This window comes from Artemia sp. Qi Xiang Cuo, chromosome 1 (genome assembly GCF_049724085.1).
Source record: "Artemia sp. Qi Xiang Cuo chromosome 1, ASM4972408v1, whole genome shotgun sequence".
NCBI classification, from domain to species: Eukaryota; Metazoa; Arthropoda; class Branchiopoda; order Anostraca; family Artemiidae; genus Artemia; species Artemia sp. Qi Xiang Cuo.
In genome coordinates, this window is record NC_142794.1 from 25127166 (window position 1) to 25148545 (window position 21380).

The following is a 21380-nucleotide window of genomic DNA, read 5'->3' on the forward strand; positions in this document are numbered from 1 at the left end:
TTTCCAAGGACTGCACAAGACATAGGTACATAGCTTTCAATAAAACTTAAATGACGTAGTATGTTTTAGACTTTTACAGTTAGGGGAGGGGGAAGGGGGCAGCAGCCAAACTCTTGTTTTCGTGTCTTTTGTTAGTTTAAAATTTGATTTGAATATTAAATTTAAGCTTTACTCGTTTTAAAATTTATTTTTTCATTATATAAATGGCTTTTGTATGTTTGTTTGCTATGATTGTTGATTTAATTTCTGTTCATTTTGGGTTTTATTTAATCTTTAAGAGGAATTTCTGCTCGTTTTGAGTTTAAATTATTATAGAATTTATTTTTGTTCGTCTTAAGTCTAATTTGCCTCTTTACTTTTCTTTCAAGAATTTCGTTTTTGGAACGATTTTTTTATCAATATATATAAATATCGATTTGTTGCAGTTATCATCCATCTAAACCAGTATTGTAATTTTTTTCCCCTAGGGGTGTCCACGCCTTCGGATGGGAGCCTCTTCCATGGACCAACAATCTAAAATGTTCTCTCCCGACGGAGTTTTACAGTGGCATATTATTTCATTAATATTCGTATCTTACGTCAGACATTCCTTATCAATAATATACAATTCGAAATGAAAAATTCCCTAAGATCCAAATATTTCCTAGTGCTCAAATAAAAGAGAAAGAGATATTACGGTTAGAACAAATATGGGTTAAGAATTTAATAAAGTTTCACCATGTTAACAAAAATAGAAAACAGTGCAAAATAATTGTCAAACTATTTCTCTTATCGGTTGTGAATACTTCGACAGATTCAAATACAACATCAACATTTAAGTTGTTTTCAACCGGACAAATCATCACTAGTATCCGGGATGTTGCAAACCCAACAGACGGATGAAACGAGGACAAATATATTTGTACCCAATCGAATTTTAAAATGACTAGGGTCAGCTAGATATTGACAAGGACCCAATGAAAGGGTAGCTAACTGGTTTCCAGGCTTTTGATGTGGTCATATGTAATTACGAAGGCCACGCCCCCTTTTCTTTATATGAGATACAAGAAGTTACCTGGAATGAGAACTTTTTTTTAAGACAGTCATCATAAAAACTCCTCACTGGACATAACCTTGTTCTTCATATCAAAGTGGCCTAGATTAATTTTCTTTGCTGTTGTTTGTGTTTGTGCACTTCTAATGCCGCTCTTGTTTCCTCCGCGATTCCCAGGATTACCGAGCATTGACAGGATATGTTTAAGATTATAATTTAATGTCGGGTTCCAGCCTGACAAATCCGTGTTAGTATCCAAGAGGCTGCAAACCCGATCACGTGGATAGGACCATGATAAATGTATTTGAACACAATCTAACTTGAAAATGAGTAGGTTCAGCTAAATCAAACAGTTCGTGGTAACGAGTTGTAAGTAAGGAGCAACCCGGCTCAATAGTAACCGAAACTCTAAAAAACGATATTTCGAAACCAATCGATGCATCAAAAAAATCAGATTTTTATGCTGATTTCAAATACAAAAGTTTCATCAATTTTAGTTTTACCCATCAAAAGTTACGCGCCTGGGAAAATTTACCTTACTTTTGAAAAAGGGGGGAGGGGCACCGTCTAAAAGTCATAGAACCCTCATGAAAATCACACCATCAGATTCAGCGCATCAGAGAACCCTACCACAAAAGTTACAAGCTCCTATCTGCAAAAATGTGGAATTTTGTATTTTTTGCCAGAAGAAAGATCACAGATGAGTGTTTATTCGTTGTTTTTTTTTTTCCAGGGATGATCGTATCGACCAAGTGGTTCTAGAAAACCACGGGAGGGCTTATTCGAAAGGAAATTCAAAGTTCTAGTGCTCTTTTTAAATGACCAAAAAATGAAAGGTAAATAGGCCTCCTCCCTCGTTCATTTTTCTCCAAGTCACCCGATCAAAATTTCAAGATAGCCATTGTGTTCAGCATGTTCGAAAAATACAATAACTATGTCTTTGAGGGTGACTTAATCTCCCACAGTCCCCGGGGGGAGGGCTGAAAGTTATGAACTTTGCCCAATGTTTACATATAGTATTGCTTATTGGAAAGTATACAGAACTTTTCAGGGGGATTTTTTCTGGAATTTAGGGTGAGGATCGATCGGGTTCACGTGACAGGATCTTTCCATTGAGGAAGTTTTCACGGGGGAAGGGACACTGCTATGAAGAGGGTGCCGGATTTCCCAGAATTATTTAAAAAAAAGATCAGAAATTAAATTTAAAAAAATATTTTCTTCAACTGAAAGTAAGGAGCAATATTAAAACTTAAAACCAACAGAAATTATTACGTGTATGTTTGGGTTCGTCCCCTAGTCAGTACCTCACTCTTTACGCTAAAGTTTTTTTTTGTACTTTCATCAGAGCTATTTATTCTTATTAACGGATTTTGTGATTAAGGGGTCATTCTTAAGGAATTGGAACAATATTTGAACTTTAACGTAAGGGTTGACTAGGTTAAAGAGGTATTGACTAGGGGGCGCATCCCCTAATATGCGTAATAAAAACTTACGAACATAGAAGTTCGTTACGTAAGTTAATTCGTAAGTTATGTCAGATCAAAATTTTGAGAAAGCCATTTAGCCAAAAAAAAGTAAAATTAATAAGGAAATTTCGTTTTAATTATTCAGGTACGCTGAGCATAAACCAAAGCTGCAAAGGTTCAGAAATTAATTCAAAAAGGTTCAGAAATTAAACAAAAAAGTTTTTTTTAACTGAAAGGAAGGAGTGACATTAAAACTTAAAACAAACAGAAATTATTCCGTATAAGAAAGGGACTGTCCCTTCCTCAACGCCTCGCTTTTTACGCTAAAATTTGACTCTGTCTCACAACTTCATTTTTGAAACAATAATTTTTTCTTTTTTTTAAGCATACTGAATGTTTAAAACGGTATTTTTTGCCAGAAGAAACATCACGGATGCGTGTTTGTTTGTTGTTGTTTTTTTGTTTTTCTTTCCCAGGGGTAATCGTATTAACCAAGTGGTCTTAGAAAATCATGGGAGGGCTCATTCTAACGGAAATTAAAAGTTCTAGTGCCCTTTTTAGGTTATCAAAAAATGGATGGCAAATAGGCCCCCTCCCACGCTCATTTTTCTCCAAGTCACCCGATTAAAATTTTGAGATAGCCATTTTGTTCAGCGTGTTCGAAAAATGAAATAACCATGTCTTTGAGGGTGACTTAATCCCCCACAGTCCCCGGGAGGTCTGAAAGCTATGAACTTTCCCCAATGTTTACATATAGTATTGGTTATTGGGAAGTATACAGAACTTTCCAGGGGGATTTTTTCTGGAATTTTTGGGGGGGGGCGGTCGGTTGTTACGTGGGAGGATCTTCCCATTGTGGAAGTTTTCACGGGAGAAGGGACACTGCTGCGAAGGGGGCACCGGATTTCCCAGCAGTATTTAAAAAAAAATGATCAGAAATTAAATTAAAAAAAAGACAATTTCTTCAACTGAAAGTAAGGAGCAACATTAAAACTTAAAACCAACAGAAATTATTACGTATATGATTAGGTTCACCCCCTTGTCATTACGTCGCTTTTTACGCTTAAGTTTTTTTTTTGTATTTTCATCAGAGCTATTTATTATAATTAACGGCCTCTGTGATTTAGAGGTCCTTTTTAAAGAATTGGAACATAATTTGAACTTTAACGTAAAGAACGAGGTATTGACTAGGGGGCGCATCCCCTAATATACGTAATAACAATATATGAATACAGAAGTTCGTTATTTAAGTTAATTTGTAAGTTACGTTAGGTCAAAAATTCGAGAAAGCCATTTAGCCAAAAAAAAGTAAAACTCATATACAAATTTTCTTTTAATTATTCATGTACGGTGAGCCTAAATCAAAGCTGCATTAATTCAAAAACGGTCAGTAATTAAACAATTTTTTTTTTCAAACTAAAAGTAAGGAGTGACATTAAAACTTAAAACGAACAGAAATTATTCCGTATAAGAAAGGGACTGTCCCTTCCTCAGCGCATCGCTCTTTACGCTAAAATTTGACTCTGTCTCACAACTTTATTTTGAAAACAATAAAAAACTATTTTTTTTAAGCATATTGAATGCTTAAAAAAACATTCTGCTGCGGAGAACGGGTTAAATTCCAAAGTTTTTAATTTTAGTCCGAAGAAATGACTAATCTATTTATTTGAGATGGTTTGTTTTTTCATTACTATTTGGACCATCCACTCTGGACCATCCATTTTCATTTGGACCATCCACTCTGATATGGAATCTACTTACGTTTCATGTTGTTGTTAAAATACAAGAATGGTTTTAGATGGTCCAAAACTGTTGCAGCTAGAGGATCTTTTGCTAAAACTCTCCTTTAGCAACATCCACATCTGGGAAGAGGCATGGTTAGGATGTAGGGATGTTAACAGGAGTTGTTAAAAGGAGGGAAAAGAGGTCCAGGGTCCAGGTCACCTCCGTATTCCAAACAAAATAAAACTAATAATAAATAGACTGTACTAAAATAATTCTAATTACTTGTGTTTCAGGACTCTTTCTTAAATAAAATGGACACACAGTTAAACATTAGCGTAAAGATCAAGATATTGAGGAGGGGGAGCAACCCCCTTCATATATGGAATAATTTCTGTTTGTTTTGAGTTTTAATGCCAATCCTTACTTTCAGTTGAAAAACTTGTTTTATTTTATTGCTTATCGTTCTTCAAATAATACAGGTAAATATGACTTATCCTCCAAGACAAATTCCCTTCCCTCATGGGGAACTACTCTGTGGAAAGTTCCTCCCACGTAAGTATACCCTCCCTTAAAATTCCCTCAGGACTATTCCATCCTCACTGAATATCCCCCCTCGTAAAATTTCTTACGGACGATTCAGCCTAGAAAATTCTCCTTAGCATACTTTCATTTGAAAAAGACTTTAAATTCTAATCGTTTTTCCAATCACTTCGGAAATTTCCGTGGAAGTTTTTCTCGGAAATCCAAACCCATTGAAAATTTAGCCCAGAACATTTCAACGGGCAAAATTCAGCTGTCAACGAGAAAGTAAGACAAATAAAAGAATTATGTGTAGGAATTCTTTCAAATACCCCCCACTGTAAAAATTTCCCCTAGAAAGTTTACCCTCAGATGTTTCCTCCCCATGCAAAATGATTCCAGTAAATTCTCGCCGCAAGCCAAAAATCCCCCCCCTTCGAGAAACATCTCTATGCTTCCCAATAACAAATACTATACTCAATCAATGGGCAAGTTTCATAACTTACAACCCTTTCCCCACGGGCAGGGGGGAGGTCGTGTTATCTCTAAAGGCATAGATCTTGGATCATTCAACTCTGCTGAATAAATTGGTTATCTCAAAATCTTGATCGGACGACGTTGGAGAAAAAGGTACCTGGGAGGGGCTAGTTTCTGGGAGGGGGTTTGGTATAGATTTAAAAAAAAGTGTTTCACAATATCTCAGGTCCAGCGCACGATCCCTTGGTGAGTTATTGAAATCACGACAAAGTGGAAAAGATTTAAAATGGTCGAGGAACACCTCATCACTCATCAGTCTCTACTCAGATAAGAAACGAAAGACATCACTGTCTTTCTGAATTTTATATATTTGAAATCAGCACAAAAAAACAATTCTTTTGATTTATCTATTGATATTAAAATTCTGTTTTTTTAGAGTCTCGAGTCGCTTCTTACTTACTGTTCGTTAACACGAACTGTTCGATTTGAAGAAACTTTGTGTTTATTTATTATATCTCGGCAAGCTTTCTTCTGTTTAGTGTTTTGTTGTGTTTCAAGGTTGATTTTTTTTGAACCTTGTGCCAAGGTTGATTTTTTTTTGTATGACCACGGTTATCATAAAAACTTTATCATAAAAACCAAAGCCAAAAGCAAAATTTTTATGAGATAAAAAGTCCCCAAAAATTCCGACCAAAAAATGGCAAAAACGTTAGTGGAGGTCATGACAGATTGATTCCTCATTTCTATCCCTTTCAAACAAAGTAAATATTTATGAAGCCTTGAGAGTTTTTGGATCTGTGGCTCCCTTCTTAGTCCAATCCTTTGCACAAGTATATCTAACTATAGCAGTGAGAGGTTTAAAAGTTCAGGCAGCGGTTAAGAAACCTATAATATAGGTGAAAAAAATACTTTGTATATTTTTCTCTCTATACTTTTTTTCCATTTCTAAATTAATAAGATCCTTAAGAGCTAACAACTGAACTGTAAGAATATCATTAAAAGGAAAGAAGAACTGCAAAGAAGATGAAATGGAGCGAATCTCCTGGAAGACGGGATTATAAAGAAATATTTAATGTTCTTATTTCCCAATGCTCCCTATTATTTCTCAATCATCAAAAGGAGAAGGATATTCTTATTGGAATGAAAATAGGAAATTTCAGAAAAATTGTTTTCTAAAAGTGCCTAGCTTTTCTATGGGACTTAGAAAATTATGACAGACCAAGTCTGTACGCGTATGAAGATTTGATGTTGAAACAGAAGTTTGAAAAAGATGTAACAGAGAAAAAATTGTAGCCCAGATTCAGGTGTCAGGCCTATCAAAGACTATAAACAGTTTAGAACTGTTATCAGACGTCACAAATAGATACGGGCAACATAAGTCTCAAATTTATTTCCTTATAAATTATGTTTAGTTTATTTAAATAAATTTCTGTCTTAAGTAGTTGCTTTATTAATATTTTGATTCATTATGACTTAGGATAGAGAGTCAGGAAAATGTTAGTCGTATTGTATTAATGCGTCCGAGCGCCCAGTACCCCTGTTATTCCGAGCACCCAGTACCCCACAATAGTTTATCATTCTGAGCGCACAAATATCATAACATTCCGAGTGGCCAGTTGCTATTGGAGATGCTAGTCCCTCAACAAGATCTAACATTTTTTCGGAAACATTTATTCTCCGACGAAACTCTCCAATCTATTCAACGGGGGCCCTATCCCAACCTACAAGCGCATATACAATCTTATCTCAACTTCCACTTTGATAAGGAATTCTTGTAAAATGTATTTTTTCTGTAACAATGATATTACTTTAACGGGGCGCATAGTAATCTGAGCCAAAGATTTTAATATAAAAGAATGCTCGTCTAGCTTATATTCAGTAGATGAAACGAAGTATATCCATCAACATGTCCAATAAAAGGAATCGTGATGAGGAGTGCAATAAACACGAGGTAAGTGATATACTTCATTGTATGCTTAGCGCATGGGAACTTTTTTTTACTCAGTTTCGATTTATCAAATGACATTTACTATCCCCTTTAGTTAGTGAATTGTATGTATGGTTTTAAAATCACCGCGACTTACTAGCCTTTATTGAGCTACTGAATTCAGTCTGTAAAATATATGAACCTGGACTTTTCAGGGGGATGGCTAAGAAGAGCATTTGCTGAATTTTATGTTTTTGGACATTATATGTAATCATTAGTTTTAAAAAGAAATCTCCCTACTAGTTATTCTTATACTTTTTTATTCGGTCCATGGGCTATTATTGAACCCTAGCCTTAACATGAATAATAGTAGAACATGTATTAGGAGTCTGACAGGGTCCATTCCCCCATTAATTTTATTTCTGGCTGTGAACGAGAAAAGGACATAGCATCGTAATGAACATGACAGGGCTCTATAACCCTCAGAGGGAAAGGGGTTTGGGTTGGGGGTTAACTTTTCAAGGGTGGGGGTACTTTTTTTTACATAGATTGTTTTTTTCAGATTTTTCCATGTCTTATAATCACATCAAATATACTTATAGCAAAAATAACCACCTGTGATATTTTAGAAGTGAAAAATGAGGGTGATATAAATATGTCAGTCGTAATTTCTTCTATTACAAAAATAATGGTCGTAGTGATATTTGTTTTTGGCCTATTTTTTATTGGACTAAAATTTCTCAATTTATTTTCATGTCTTAAAATCATACTTACAGAAAAAAACCTGTGATATTTTAAAAGTACAAAATGAGGATGATATAAATATGTCAGTCGTGATTTTTTCTATAAGAAAAAATGTTCGTAGTGACGTTTTTTTACTTAGTTTTTTTAATTGAACTGAAAATTTTCAACTTTTTTTCGTGTCTTAAAATGACACTAAATATACTTATAGCAATAAAAGACATTGTATACTGATATAAATCACCCGAAAAGACGACGGGATGAATTTGCATTTGAAGATTTTTTTTTCTTGATGATGGATTTGTGGAGTCCCCTGATAATTATGGATAATTATAGTTGTGGAGGCCTCTGGTGGGCCGCCACCGGTGACTGCCGTGTCCTTCCAGGGGCCTCTTTCTAAGTATTATAAGTACTTCTTTGTATAGTACCTTTTTATGGTAAATAAAAAACATGTATTATTGTTTTGAATTTATTTTTTGTAGTCCCTTTTATTTTTTTTAAACATGTATTATTCTTTGAAAATTTATTGTTCTCGAATCATATTAGGGAATTATCATTATCTATTCAAGGGACAGATGCATTCTACAGTCAGTTGTATTTTGACATTGATGCAAGGGACTATGAATAAATTTAAAACTCCATTCCGGTCCTTTCTTTGTGGACCATCACTCTCTGGCAAAACGACACTTTTAACGAAAATAATTCAAAATTTAAATAAAATATTTTTCGAACATACAAAAAATATTTACTATTGGTACAGTGTTTGGCAATAATCATACGAAAAAAATATAAACTATTGCCCCAGACACGAACATCATAGAGGGACTTTAAATTTTTAATAGTAATGAGCCAAACTCTTGGTTGATTATTGATGATTTAGCTGAATCCATTTAAGAAGGATCTCAGGAGATACTAAAATTGTTCAAGTTCTGATCTCATCATCAACGGATTTCCTTAACCCTATCTCTACATACTATCTTTCATCAGAGCAAGTGTATGAGAACACTTGCTTTGAATTGTATCTACTACATCATCTACAGGATTGTTTGTTATTCCAGCTCTCTAATAACTTTAAAAAGACAAGTGTATCCGGGTGAACCCAGACTTCTACTCTCGGCATACAATCAGGCTACCAATAAGCCCTATGGTTACATTATACTGGACCTGTATCAGAACACACCGCAGGATTGACGTGTAGTCACTGATTTTTGGCAATGAAGTTATCGTATATCCACCGGTGAACAGCAAAAAAGATCATTAGTTGCAATCAGGACACTGAAGAAACTACATGAACACCAAAATTATTCACCGTCCTAGGTAATTCAAAACCACGGGTCAGGAAGGCCATACTCAAACATGGTAATGATAGACAATTGATTGATCTCATAACAGAACTTTGTTTAAATTTTACTGAAGGCAATGTCCAACTGTCAGAAGGCGTTAAGCAGCAGACAAAGCAACATCGTTTACTTGTACATGCCCTAGCAGAAGGAAGCAAAATAAAGGAAACGCTTTTAAAAGAAAACAACTTCTTCAAGTGGGTCGTAACTTCTTTATACTTTTACTTCCGATGATTGCAGGACTTAGAAACAGTTTTGATGGCAAAACTATACAAATTGACTCCAATTGAAGTCGCCCTTTCGCAGAAGGAAGATTTTGAGGACAACCTTAAAAAATGCATTAACAATGAGACTATAGCCGACGATGAAAAATTAAGTTGCTTCAAAATGCACTTCGACGAGTCAACAAACATAAGGCCTACTGGGAGATATCAGTCAATGTAAAACTCACTGATCACAAAAAGTAAAAAACTATATGGAAATGGTATAGCCGAAGCAATGTTCGCAAAAAGTCACGGTATCATTGTTTATGATCTGTCTGGTGCTCAAGATATGAGTATTTTCCGAGCGGGCACTATAAGTTTAGAGTGTACCTTTTCCAAGTCATTGATGGGGAGTGTAACATTAATCTTACTTAATCAATTTGAAACCTATTGGGAAATTACCCGGAACGGGAGTTTTCTATTAGACCTTTTACCATGAACCAATCAAATAATTGATGTATTTAACTTGGATCAATACATGTCCGAATTTAAATCCTATTCCATACCCTTGGATTTCCTTGAACATATTGATATTACTAACAATATCATTATCATTGTTAATAGTAATCCATCGACTGTGCAGATGGGGCATTATCTATGTATTTTTCAGAAAGCGAAAAATATAGAATTTTTTGATCCTCTTAGTCTACCATATGCGTTCTACACACCTCTCATCAAAAACTTCCTTGAAAGAAGTGGGAAAACAATTATTCAAAATCGGAAGAGTACAAGATTTATCAACCAAAAGCTGTGATTTTCATGAATTACTGTATTTGCTTTTTCGATGTCGTGACTATACTTACAGTGAATTTCTTGACATTTATGTATACAATTCTCGATTGAATGACTTCATAGTAGAAAATATCAAAAATATCATCTCCTACCTGTATAATATAGTTTTATTGCCCTAAGAATATAATTTTTTAATAATGTTTGTAAATTTTTTTTTAATAATAATATATATATATATATATATATATATATATATATATATATATATATATATATATATATATATATATATATATTATGTATTTACTATAAAAAGTCTTTTGTTTTCATCGGTTAGATTTCTTATTCTTCTTTGGCATTTAGTTCATCGTCGTCGACAACGATTAGTGGTGACAGATCGGGATTCAACTTGTACTAATCCTGGCGTGCAAAGTCAGGGTAAAATTTTTCAATATATAATGTAACTTCATTTTTATTAAATCTATTTGTGAAGTCAATGATACTATTATTATTCATATTGTAAAATTCACATTTTTCCGTCTGACTATTTGAAGTAATGTCGCACACGATATTCTCATATGAAGAATAACTTTCTGTAACAGCCAAATGAAAATCAGTAGGTTTATAATCATAAATACCATTGTCCTAACAACAATGACGTAGAAAACATAATCTCTTGATGTTTTTATAATTGAAACGTGCTCCGAATTCTTTTTCCCAAAACAATTTAAATTCACGACAATACAAATCCCTTATAAATAAACTGAAATCACGTTTAGGGTTTTTCCCAATTATGCCAGGGTAAGCACTTTCCCATTGATCATACTTATCATAGGGACAATTAGAGCATAGATATCCCTTAGGGTGAGAGTCACAAGCCTCTTCAAAACAGGAATTGCAATCCTTAATTTGTATAGCACATCCTCTATGCAATTTACATGGATTGCATAAGCTACACTTTTCATTATAGTCATCAACTTTAGTGCAGTTCTCACATGAAGACCAGTTGCCCATTGTATATAAACATGTTGAATATATGTAGAACATTATTTCAATGTTGTCCGTCTCCCTACAAAAAAAAACTGAATCACGATCGATTAAAAGAATATCTTCTAGGAGAAGGAAGAGTAATCGAGTAATATCACAAAACCTATTCGACTTATTTCTTGTTTTCTTACAAAATGTCCGTCTTAAACAAATTTCTAAGTAGTGTTTAAAAGCAAAATAACAATATTTTTTTGTTTTGTTTCAAGTAATGTATCAACAAACTGAGTAAATGCATTTGGACCGCAACGTAAAAGCCCCATACAGTAGTCCAAAGATGGAGAATCATCTTCCGTGATAATTTCAAGTGCTTTTTTAGAGAATATCTTATTTTGTACAGTTAACATCTGAAATTAATCATTTAGATTCAAACACTTTTCCAAGTCCATCCATTTTTGTTCTTGACACTACCACTACCGATTATAGACTAAACTAATATTTGCAAGTTTCTACTTTGTGCAAACTCTCATCGCCTATAGGTTGCCTTAGAGAGAGAAGAGTAAGCGATCAACTAAAATATCTAACCCAAAACAAATCATTATAATAAAATTTGTATTGTCAAAAACATAATAAAAGAATATATTTTCACTCTTTTCTCATGAGGTAAGTCAATCCATTTTCCTCAATGTGCTTCATGATTGCTTTCAATCCATGTTGTAGTGTCAATTTATGCATTATATTTACTTTAGCGGCGAAACATAATTGTTCTTCGGACTTAAATTTACTCAATGATATAACATATCTACCAAACATCTCATCCAACTCAAATGTTAGTCGGCAATCCTTTCCAATTTCAATAGCTGCATTGAGAGCTTTTGTCTTCATATCCTCACTGTCAACTCCATCAAGCTGCAATTGTAAAACCACTCGTTTTTTAAATATTTGAAGGTTTTTTCCAACTTGAAAAAATGTAAACTAATCAAGTGTCTCTATGGAACTGAGATACTAACTAACACACCATCAAACTTTTATATCAGTTATCACGTGATGGGTATTCTTCGCCTCGCCGCTTGTATCCAAAGGCATATTTCACAAACAAATAAAGGTAATTCCAAGAATTCTCCTTATCATCCCGGAAGATGATAAAAACCTGAAGTGTGTGCTTGGAATGTTATGATATGTTTGCGCTTAAAGTTTTGTCTATTATTAAAATTATTTGAACCTTATATAACTAATTGAAAATGTCAATATCCAATTGGGAAGTATGGTCTCATAGAAGAATTCATAAAATCTCATAGATCAAACAGTTCGTGGTAACGATCTGCAAGTAATGAGCGACACGATTCAATAGTAACCGAAACTCTAAAAAATAGAATTTTGATAACAGTATATACATAAAAAGAATTGAAGCTGATTCGAGATATATGAAATTCATTAAGTTTAGTATTGCCAATCAAAAGTTGTGAGCCTGAAAAATTTGCCTGTTTTTCAAAAAGGGAGGAAACACCCCCAAAACATCGAGCGATCTACATGAAAATTTTACCATCAGATTCAGCATATAATAGAGCCCTACTGGCGAGGTTTCAAGGTCCTAAATATAAAAATATGGAATTCTTTATTTTTGGCCAGAAGAAAGATCCCCGGTGCGGGTTTATTTGTTTGTTTTTGGGTGTTTTTTTGTTTGTGTTCCCCAGGGGCGATCTTATCAAACAAATTATCCTAGAAGATTGGGAGAGGGCTCAATCGATCGGAAAACAAAGTTCTAGTGCCTTTACTAAGTGACTAAAAATATTGGTCGACAGCTAGCCCCCCTCCCACGCCTCTTTTTCCCAAATTCGTCTGCCATTTTTCTGTTAATTGTTGAAAAGTTCAATAACTATGCCTTCGGGGTGACCCCCTACAGCCCCTAGGGAAAGGGCTGTAAATTGCAAAATTTAACCATTATTTATATGCTGCATTTGTTATTGGGAAGTGTATCACCTTTTTTGTGGAGTGGGGGGGGAATTTTCCGCTTTGGGGATTTTACAAGGTGATGATTTTTCACAGGGAACAAAGTTTCCGGGGATGAGCTTTCCAGAGAAAATTTTACACTGGAGGAATTCTCCAGAATTCCTAAACGAAATTGTTTTATTTGTATTACGTTGCCTTTGCTGGCTAAATTTAACATCAATTCATAAGCACAAAAAATAATGCACGAACAAAATCGGCAAATTTTATATGTAGAAGAGGGTTACTTCGAGGCATTGGAGGGGAGGGAAGGGAGGGGGGCTGGGCTGTAATTTTGAAGATAAAGATTTAATAGATAGACAAAATATTGGATCGGGAGATAAGAACACTTGCATGAAAAGAATTGATTTTTTTATAGTGATTCCAAATAATTAAGGTTCATGAAGTTTGAAACTTCACATCAAAAACTAAAAGCCTGAATAAAAGTCACCTGATTTTCTAAAAAAAAGGGGGGGGGAAAACACACCCAAGACGGTAAAAGATCCTTGTAAAATCTAAGCAGTTCAAAAACAAAGTTGTGGCCGTATGTTTATTTGTTGTCGTTTTTTCAGAGGTACACTATCGAACCAAAAGTCGTAGAAAATCGAGAGAGGGCTGATTCTAGCGGAGATGAAAGTAGTAAGCTTGTATGAGATTTCACGGGTGCCTGCATAATTTTTCTTATCTCTAGCATGTACATGAATATACGGTACAGTTACACGTGCACATTGCAAAAAATCGAGCAAATCTTTTATACCTATAAAGTGACCCAACACGTTTTGAAACTATGCTTATGGATGTATAACACAACCAGACTGGTTTTTGAGGCAACAGCCATTTTTTAGGGTCAATCAGGGAGAGCGGAGGTTACTCTATTTACGATAACTGTGATTGGTGATTGAATTCAAATAAAAGGACTGATTTTCATTGCAATTCATATTAGTAAGAGAATTGAATTCAGAGAGAATAGTTTATTTGAGAGGATATTAGTAGAGGAAATGTGTGGAGCATTTACACTATTGGAGATTGATGGTGGAGCCGGCAGCAGCAGCAAAGATATACAAGTACCAAATGTGGCTGTGGAAAAACCGGAGGCTGTAGACTATGCCTTGAATGGGACGATATGTATGATAGATACGTGATATCATTAAGCAAATTTAAGCTGGAGGAGCAATTATGTTTTGCTGCGAAACTGAATATTGTGCATATAAATAGACTGCAGGCAGCATTAGATGCACTAGTGAAATATATTGATGAGAACAAAATGCATCAGTGAATATTATTGTTGTAATTATGCTCAATACGATTGTTTCTAAATCAAAGGTATTTTTCTTTCTATAGTAGACTAGCGTATATTTTTTAGAGTAGAAAAAAAAATTCTGGTTAGTCTGAAGTTGGTTGTGAGAGTGTTAGGACTAAAAAAAATGGATAGATTTGATAAAGAGTGAATCATGGGGAATCTAGTGCCTATGGAAAAATGTTTGATTCTAGATGATGATTTTATGGAATTATCTATTCAAAGGAAGATATTTTCTCAAGAAATAATTGTCGATATAATGAGAGCTGATTCTCCATCATTAGACTACTGCATGAAGCTTCTACGTCGTGGTCCAAATGCATTTACAAAATTTATTGATATATTAATCATGACACGGCAAAATGATATTGTGGATATGCTTTTAAACACTAGTTTAGAAATTTAGGACTTTTTTTCATGAGAAAGATGGTGTTCAAGGATGATTTACTCCTCTTTCTCTCTCTCTCTCTATCCCACTCAATTTGTTGTTGTTGCTAGCTCAGTTTCATTGTGGCAGTGAGAGTGTCAACACATGAAAAAATGTTCCATGCATGTCCACTATGTATGTACACACTGGGCAGCTGGTCATCATGTGAGAATTGCACAATGATTGATGAAAATGATGAAAAGTGTAGATTATGCAACCTGTGTAAATCGCATAAAGGATATGCTATACAAATTAAAGGTTGTAATTCCTGTCTTGAAGAAGTGTGTGACTCTTATCCTAGAGGTCACCTATGCTCGAATTGCCATTATGATAAATGTAATCAGTGGGAGAATACATATCCCGGTATGATTGGAAAGAATCCTAAGCGTGATTTTAGTTCATTGCTACGAGATTGGTATCGTCGTGGTTTTAGATTGTTCTGAGAGGAGGATACGGGTCAGCGATTCAACTGTTGGAATAACAAAAGAATATGGTTTCTACGTCATCGTTGTGAAAACAATGACTACTACGATTATAAGCCCACTGATTTTTATTTGGCTGTGAAGGAATGTGATTCGCCACTTGAGGACACTGTTTGTGACATTGCTTCAAATAAACAAATTGAAACATGTGAATTCTATAGAATGAATGAGAATAGTAACATTGACTATACAAAGAGATATGACAAGAGCGAAGTTACACTCTACTGTAGAAAATGTGACCCTGACATTGCAGCACATCAGGATCAGTATATTGTGAATTAAGAAAATCTACCTGTATTAGTTGTTGTCGACAAATACCTATACCTAGTCGAAGATGGAATCTAAAGGGTAGAAAAGTCGTTTTTTATCATGTGTATACATTTTTTTCATTTATTAATAAACAAATTCACATACATTTTTAGAAAGTTTTATTCGTAGGGCACTAAAATCAAAATTAAACACGCTTGTAAGTATATTTTACACTAGAAAGTCATTCAGTATGGAGTGTAGAATTTATACGATAGGCCAAGAGGATCAAAAAATTCAATATTCTTCGCTGTTTGAAAGATGCATAGCCAATGGCCTGTCTTAAAAGTTGATGGACTGCTATTAACAATGATTAGGGTATTGGTAAAACTTGCAATTTTTTCAATGAAGTCCGATGGTATGCAATAGGACTTGTACTGGGACATGTATGAATCCATACTAAATACGTTGATTATTTGGTTTGTGTTCATGGTGCTAGGTCTAGTAGAACACTGCCGTCGGGTGTGATTTCCCAATAGGTTTCCAATTGACTCAATTATATTAGCGTGATACTCTCAGTCAAAGCATCGGCAAATGTACACTCTAAACGTACATTCCCTGTTCTTACTATGCTCATATCCTGAGTCCCCGACAAGTCCAAAACATTTACCCCATGATTTTTTGAAAACATTGAATCGGTTATTCCATTTTCAAATAGTTGAGAGTCAAGATCTAGGGATTGCATGGTCAACTTGTACAGAGTTCTATTGGATTTTTTGTCAAATGATAGAGTGTATAGTGGGATACCATTCACTTTGCACGCAAGGCTAGATAGACCAAAAAAATTAAAATCGTGGGGGGATTCAGTCCAGGACCCAACGGCACTGCCACTCTTCAAAAAGGCCAAATCCAATTTTGATGGGATTTCTGCATTGATAAATGATGAATCGATGAACAGCTACGAGAGCCGGTGGCAATGTGACGTTGATTGGTGATTGTATGGGGGACAAGAAGTTTAATGTTGTTGGCATTGGCTCTTAGCTTTTCCACTGCCAAACAACAGAGCTCATAACCTGTTGTTTTTGAACGTGGAGAATTGCCGATGTGATAATAACATTTGCATCGTGTGCTGCAGGAAGTGTTTTTCTCAAAATGAAATTCGATGGGGCCAGTTGTAACTTTATGTCAATTTTGACATTGGGGGGTAACCATTGGGATATATTGAATATTTCATGATTTAATTTTCCAACCAGATGATACTCCTGGCTCACTGCAGTAGTCAACTCGCCGTCAGTATCAACACCTGATCGATATTCATAGCCCAATGATTGTCCTCTCAACTCCTTGTATGCCTTTGCTGTCATCATCATAAATTTTATGTAGCTTGCATAGTTGGATAAATTATTGCTAGTGCTCACCAATGTACCATTAATAAATACATTAATTTGTTTGAACAGATTGTCTAGAATACAGTTTTCGTAGGAGAGACCATCGGCGACAGTTGGAGCTGTATTATCTGACTTTTTTTTCACCTCAACATTTAAATCAATAAATGTTGATGACAAATCAATGAAATAGTCTTCATTGGAAAATATTTGAAAATGTATGTTTTCCGAGAGGGGTTGCTGGGGATGAAATTGTTCATAGTAGCCATACTTGACACTGACATCAATATTTTCAGCATTGAATAGATTCAATTAGGAAATAACTAACGGATTAGATTCCCTGGGTGGGAGATAAATTAAATTAATGGAAAGAACCTTCCTTGCGTGGAAAAATCTTTTTCTTTTTCTTCTTCTGCTTATTTGTCTTCCTTGTTTTCTTTATTAAAGTGCTTGGTGTTGTTATTTACTTCCTAGTTGGATAGAGACTGATGAGCGAATGGCGCGCAAGCATCCTTTTCAAGCACTTTCCATTTTGCTGAGATTTTAATTCCTCACCAACGGCTCTTGCTGAAGATCTAATATTTTCCTTAACACTCTCCTTGAAATTCTTGCTCAACCCCCAGTCCTGTAGTGTTGAGGCTGCGAAATTTGATGCAGCAGGTACAAGATATTTTCGGGCAAGGGGTAGTGCAGAACGAAATAGCCTAGCAAGCCAGCTACCAAGACCATAGCCAGACATTGAAGTACGCCCCTTGTAGTTGTCCAATCCATTACATATTTGACGTAGACTCAGAGCACCAACATGGCAATCGATATCTGGACAGACAAATGGAATTCTTCTATTGTTCATTTTAGGTGCTGGTGTGGCCGACAATGGGTCGAAAATGACATGTAGTCACTGCTAACCTTTTGTTATTGCTTGAGGATCACCTAATTCACTTCTTAGTATTAACTGTCAGAGTTCCAAATACGAAGTGTTTACAGGAACATACTGAATATGCTTTATATTATAGTGATGAAGAAGTTCATGAGTTTTTTTTCGTTCAAGAACACGAAGGAGGGGGACATTTGAATTACCAACTCTCGATGTTTCCACAAAGGATGCATAGAGAAATATGCAAGATTTCGAGGCAAAACCAGGTGGATAATCAGCAAAAATAACTTGATCCATCCCGTAAACGGTGCCAGCGTTTTCCCCATTGATCATATTCTGTTTAAAGCCAAGAACGTCTCTCAGATTATCATTGAGAATAATTATTTCAGTGTCAACAGGTGAGGTAATGTAAATCCTATCGTGTTCCAATGAATAATTAAAATGGAATGTACTATTCCTGCGATATGAGATTTTTCTATTGATTGTAAGACACAAATCTGTCATATTATCGTATTCAATATATTTCAATTTGACATTTGGATATCGCTAGATTTAAGTGCTTCAACCCATTCATACTCGACAAAGAGTGACCAATCGAATGGTATAACTTTTATATCATACACACGATCCTTTCTCAGGATGTCATAGGTATTTTTGAGAATACAGTCAACAAGAGCCACTTCATACACACCATCATCGAATTTGATGGCGGGGGAGAGTTTTGTCCAAAAATCATTTGTTTATTCAAGTCATTGTAGAGAGGATCGGAGACGTTGTACATAAATGTTACATAAAAATCATTGGGCATTGTCAATATCTTCAACACCGTTCCAAGAATCAAAATCAGAGTTGTATCCTAGCCAACGAATAAGTAACTGTTTCTTTCCCCTGCGAGTAAGAGTCTTTAATATCTTTTCAATTTGACATATTTCACTATTATTTTTAACTTTTTGTAGTTCATAGTCATAAAAGCCACCGAGAATCTCTTCATCTTTGGTATCGTGCAAACGATAAGTTATAGGTTTAGTGTCTAGGATTTTTGCTACTTTAAAAAGTTCTGTGGACCATAAGTAATTCCCCTTTTCAAAAACATTAGTTGTTCTATTAATTCAAACAGTATCACCAACATTGAATTTTTTCTTCTTCTTGACAATCGATTCACTGCAATATAGTTTAAGAGAAGTTTCAATTGTATCAGCATCAAAATTATAAACTTCCGTTCGTGTTGATTTCGATAACGATCGATAGGTCGTTGATTATAAATCAACATGATTTTATCTAAATCATGACTAAAAACAAGTGTATTTTTCAATGTACAATATCTTGAAATTAAAAGTCGAATAGTTCTTTTTAATCGTTCGGCCAATGCAGCCTTTATAGGACTATGACTATCATAGAGCAGTGTATTATATTTCGCTAGTATTTTTTCAACATGGATATTAACAAATTCCCTACCGCGATCTGTTTGAATTTTTTTATACGAATCCTGTTCGAGAATACTTTCAACGGCCTGAGCAACTTCAACGCCTCTCTTTGACCGCAATGGAGTTACATATGCATAACGACTATAAACACTGATTGCAAGTAGAATGTACTTGTACTGTGTATTGTGACGTCTTTGAATCTCATTTAGAGTTAGGAGATCTGCTTGCATTATATGCAATGGGAAGAAGGCTTTAGTTTTTCGATAATTATTAGCACGAAGTCTATGATTTCTATGCACCTTGTAACTGGATTCATTTTTTGGATAGCCATGTACGCATTTGTGTAAGCACGAATGGCTTTGGAAAAATTAGTTTGGGAGCTGCACCAATATTTACCCGCTTCACCTATATTTCCATAGACACTTTTCAGAACTTCAGACAATTTGAACGTAAACACGTAGTGTAACGTCCGCTACCCTTTTGTGTACTAGTTATGGTTGATGATGGGGTTGATGGTGACTTGATACGTTTTCGCTTTTGTCTAGCTATCAATGGTTTGCTCCTGCTCCTCACCACCATTGTCAAGTTTCCACTAGGTGTGCTAGTATTTTCAAGATTGATTTAAAATCTTCTTCTTCTTCTTCCTCTTCATATTTTAATGGTGTTGTTGATGATGATGGTGCATGTTCATTTAATTTTTTTTGAATTTGTCTATTGCTAATAAGGCTTTTGGGGAAGTTTAATGTATTTAGAAAGTTATATAGATGAGCGTCAAATGATAATAGTCCTTTACGATTTGTAACCATATCATAGATAAAATCAAGTAGATTATTGATCTTGCCCTGAATTATAATCCCTTTCCCATTGCCATCAACTTGAATATGATCTTGACCACTTTCCATGAGATAAGTTAGGAGTCGTTTACTTTGTTCACGATATTAGTGGGGCATTAGATTTCCAATTTTTGACACAAATGAATCCAAATATTCCGTCTTTAATTTTGTTCCAGCAGAATCCTGAGGAGAATACCAGCAGAATACCACTCCAGCAGAATACCACTGGCCTTCGCAAGATAGGGCTTTTGTTTGTCCACTCGGCGAAGTTTATCTTGATGTAAAAGCAGTTTTTTATCATCCTCAATATTCTCGTTGTTAAGGAATTTACTCAGATTGCCCTCAAAGTTTTCCACGGGTGAGAAAGCGAGTTCTATTGGAGTCAATTTATAGGGTTTCGCCATTCTCTAGAGAAAACTGTTTACAAGTCCTTCAATTATCGTCAGTAAAAGCGTGAAAAAGCTACTGCCCGCTTGAAGAAGACGTTTCCTTTTAAAATTATTTCCATTCTTTTAACAGGACACTTTATGTGCAATGAAAAAATGCTTCTTTTCCCTCTTCTCAGATACTTCATTCAGTTCAACATTGAACACAATTAAATTTAAACAAAGTCCAGATATTATATCAATGAAATAACTATCAATAACATGTTTGAGTCTGGCTTTTCTAAGCGGGGGTTTTGAACTGCTTAGAACTGAAAATAAATGTCTATTTTCATGTTGTTTCTTCAGTGTCATGATAGCAACTAATAGCCTTTTTTGCTGTTCACGGGGAGATATACTGTAATTTCATTTTCAAAAATATCTACACGCATATCCTCGGGTGTATTTTGATTAAGAACCAATAGGATATAGCCGTAGGGTTTATTAGTTGCCTGATTGTATGCTGAGAGCAGAAATTTAGGGGCGCCGGGGTATATTTGTTTATTGAAAGTTATTAGCGAGCTAGAATAACGAGCAACTCTGTAGATGATATAGTAGATACAGTGCAATGCAAGTGTTCGCATACATTTGCTCTGATGATAGAGATTGTGCAGAACCAGAGTAACGGAAATTTGTTCATGATGAGAGCAAACAGTGAACAGTTGTAGCATTTCCTGGGACCGTTGTTCAATAGATTCAGCCAGATTTTAGTTGAGAGTGTTGTTTTGCCTGAGATTGACGGTCCACACAGAAACGATCTGAATTTTGTTTTAAATTTTAATAAATTTAATTGAAAA

At 35.0% G+C, this 21380-nt stretch overlaps 1 protein-coding gene across 1 annotated transcript in view; it reads left to right on the forward strand.

Moving 5' to 3' along the window:
- Positions 1 to 21380, forward strand: part of LOC148956149 (uncharacterized) — an 84194-nt gene that overhangs the window by 41152 nt on the left and 21662 nt on the right. The window lies entirely within an intron of this gene.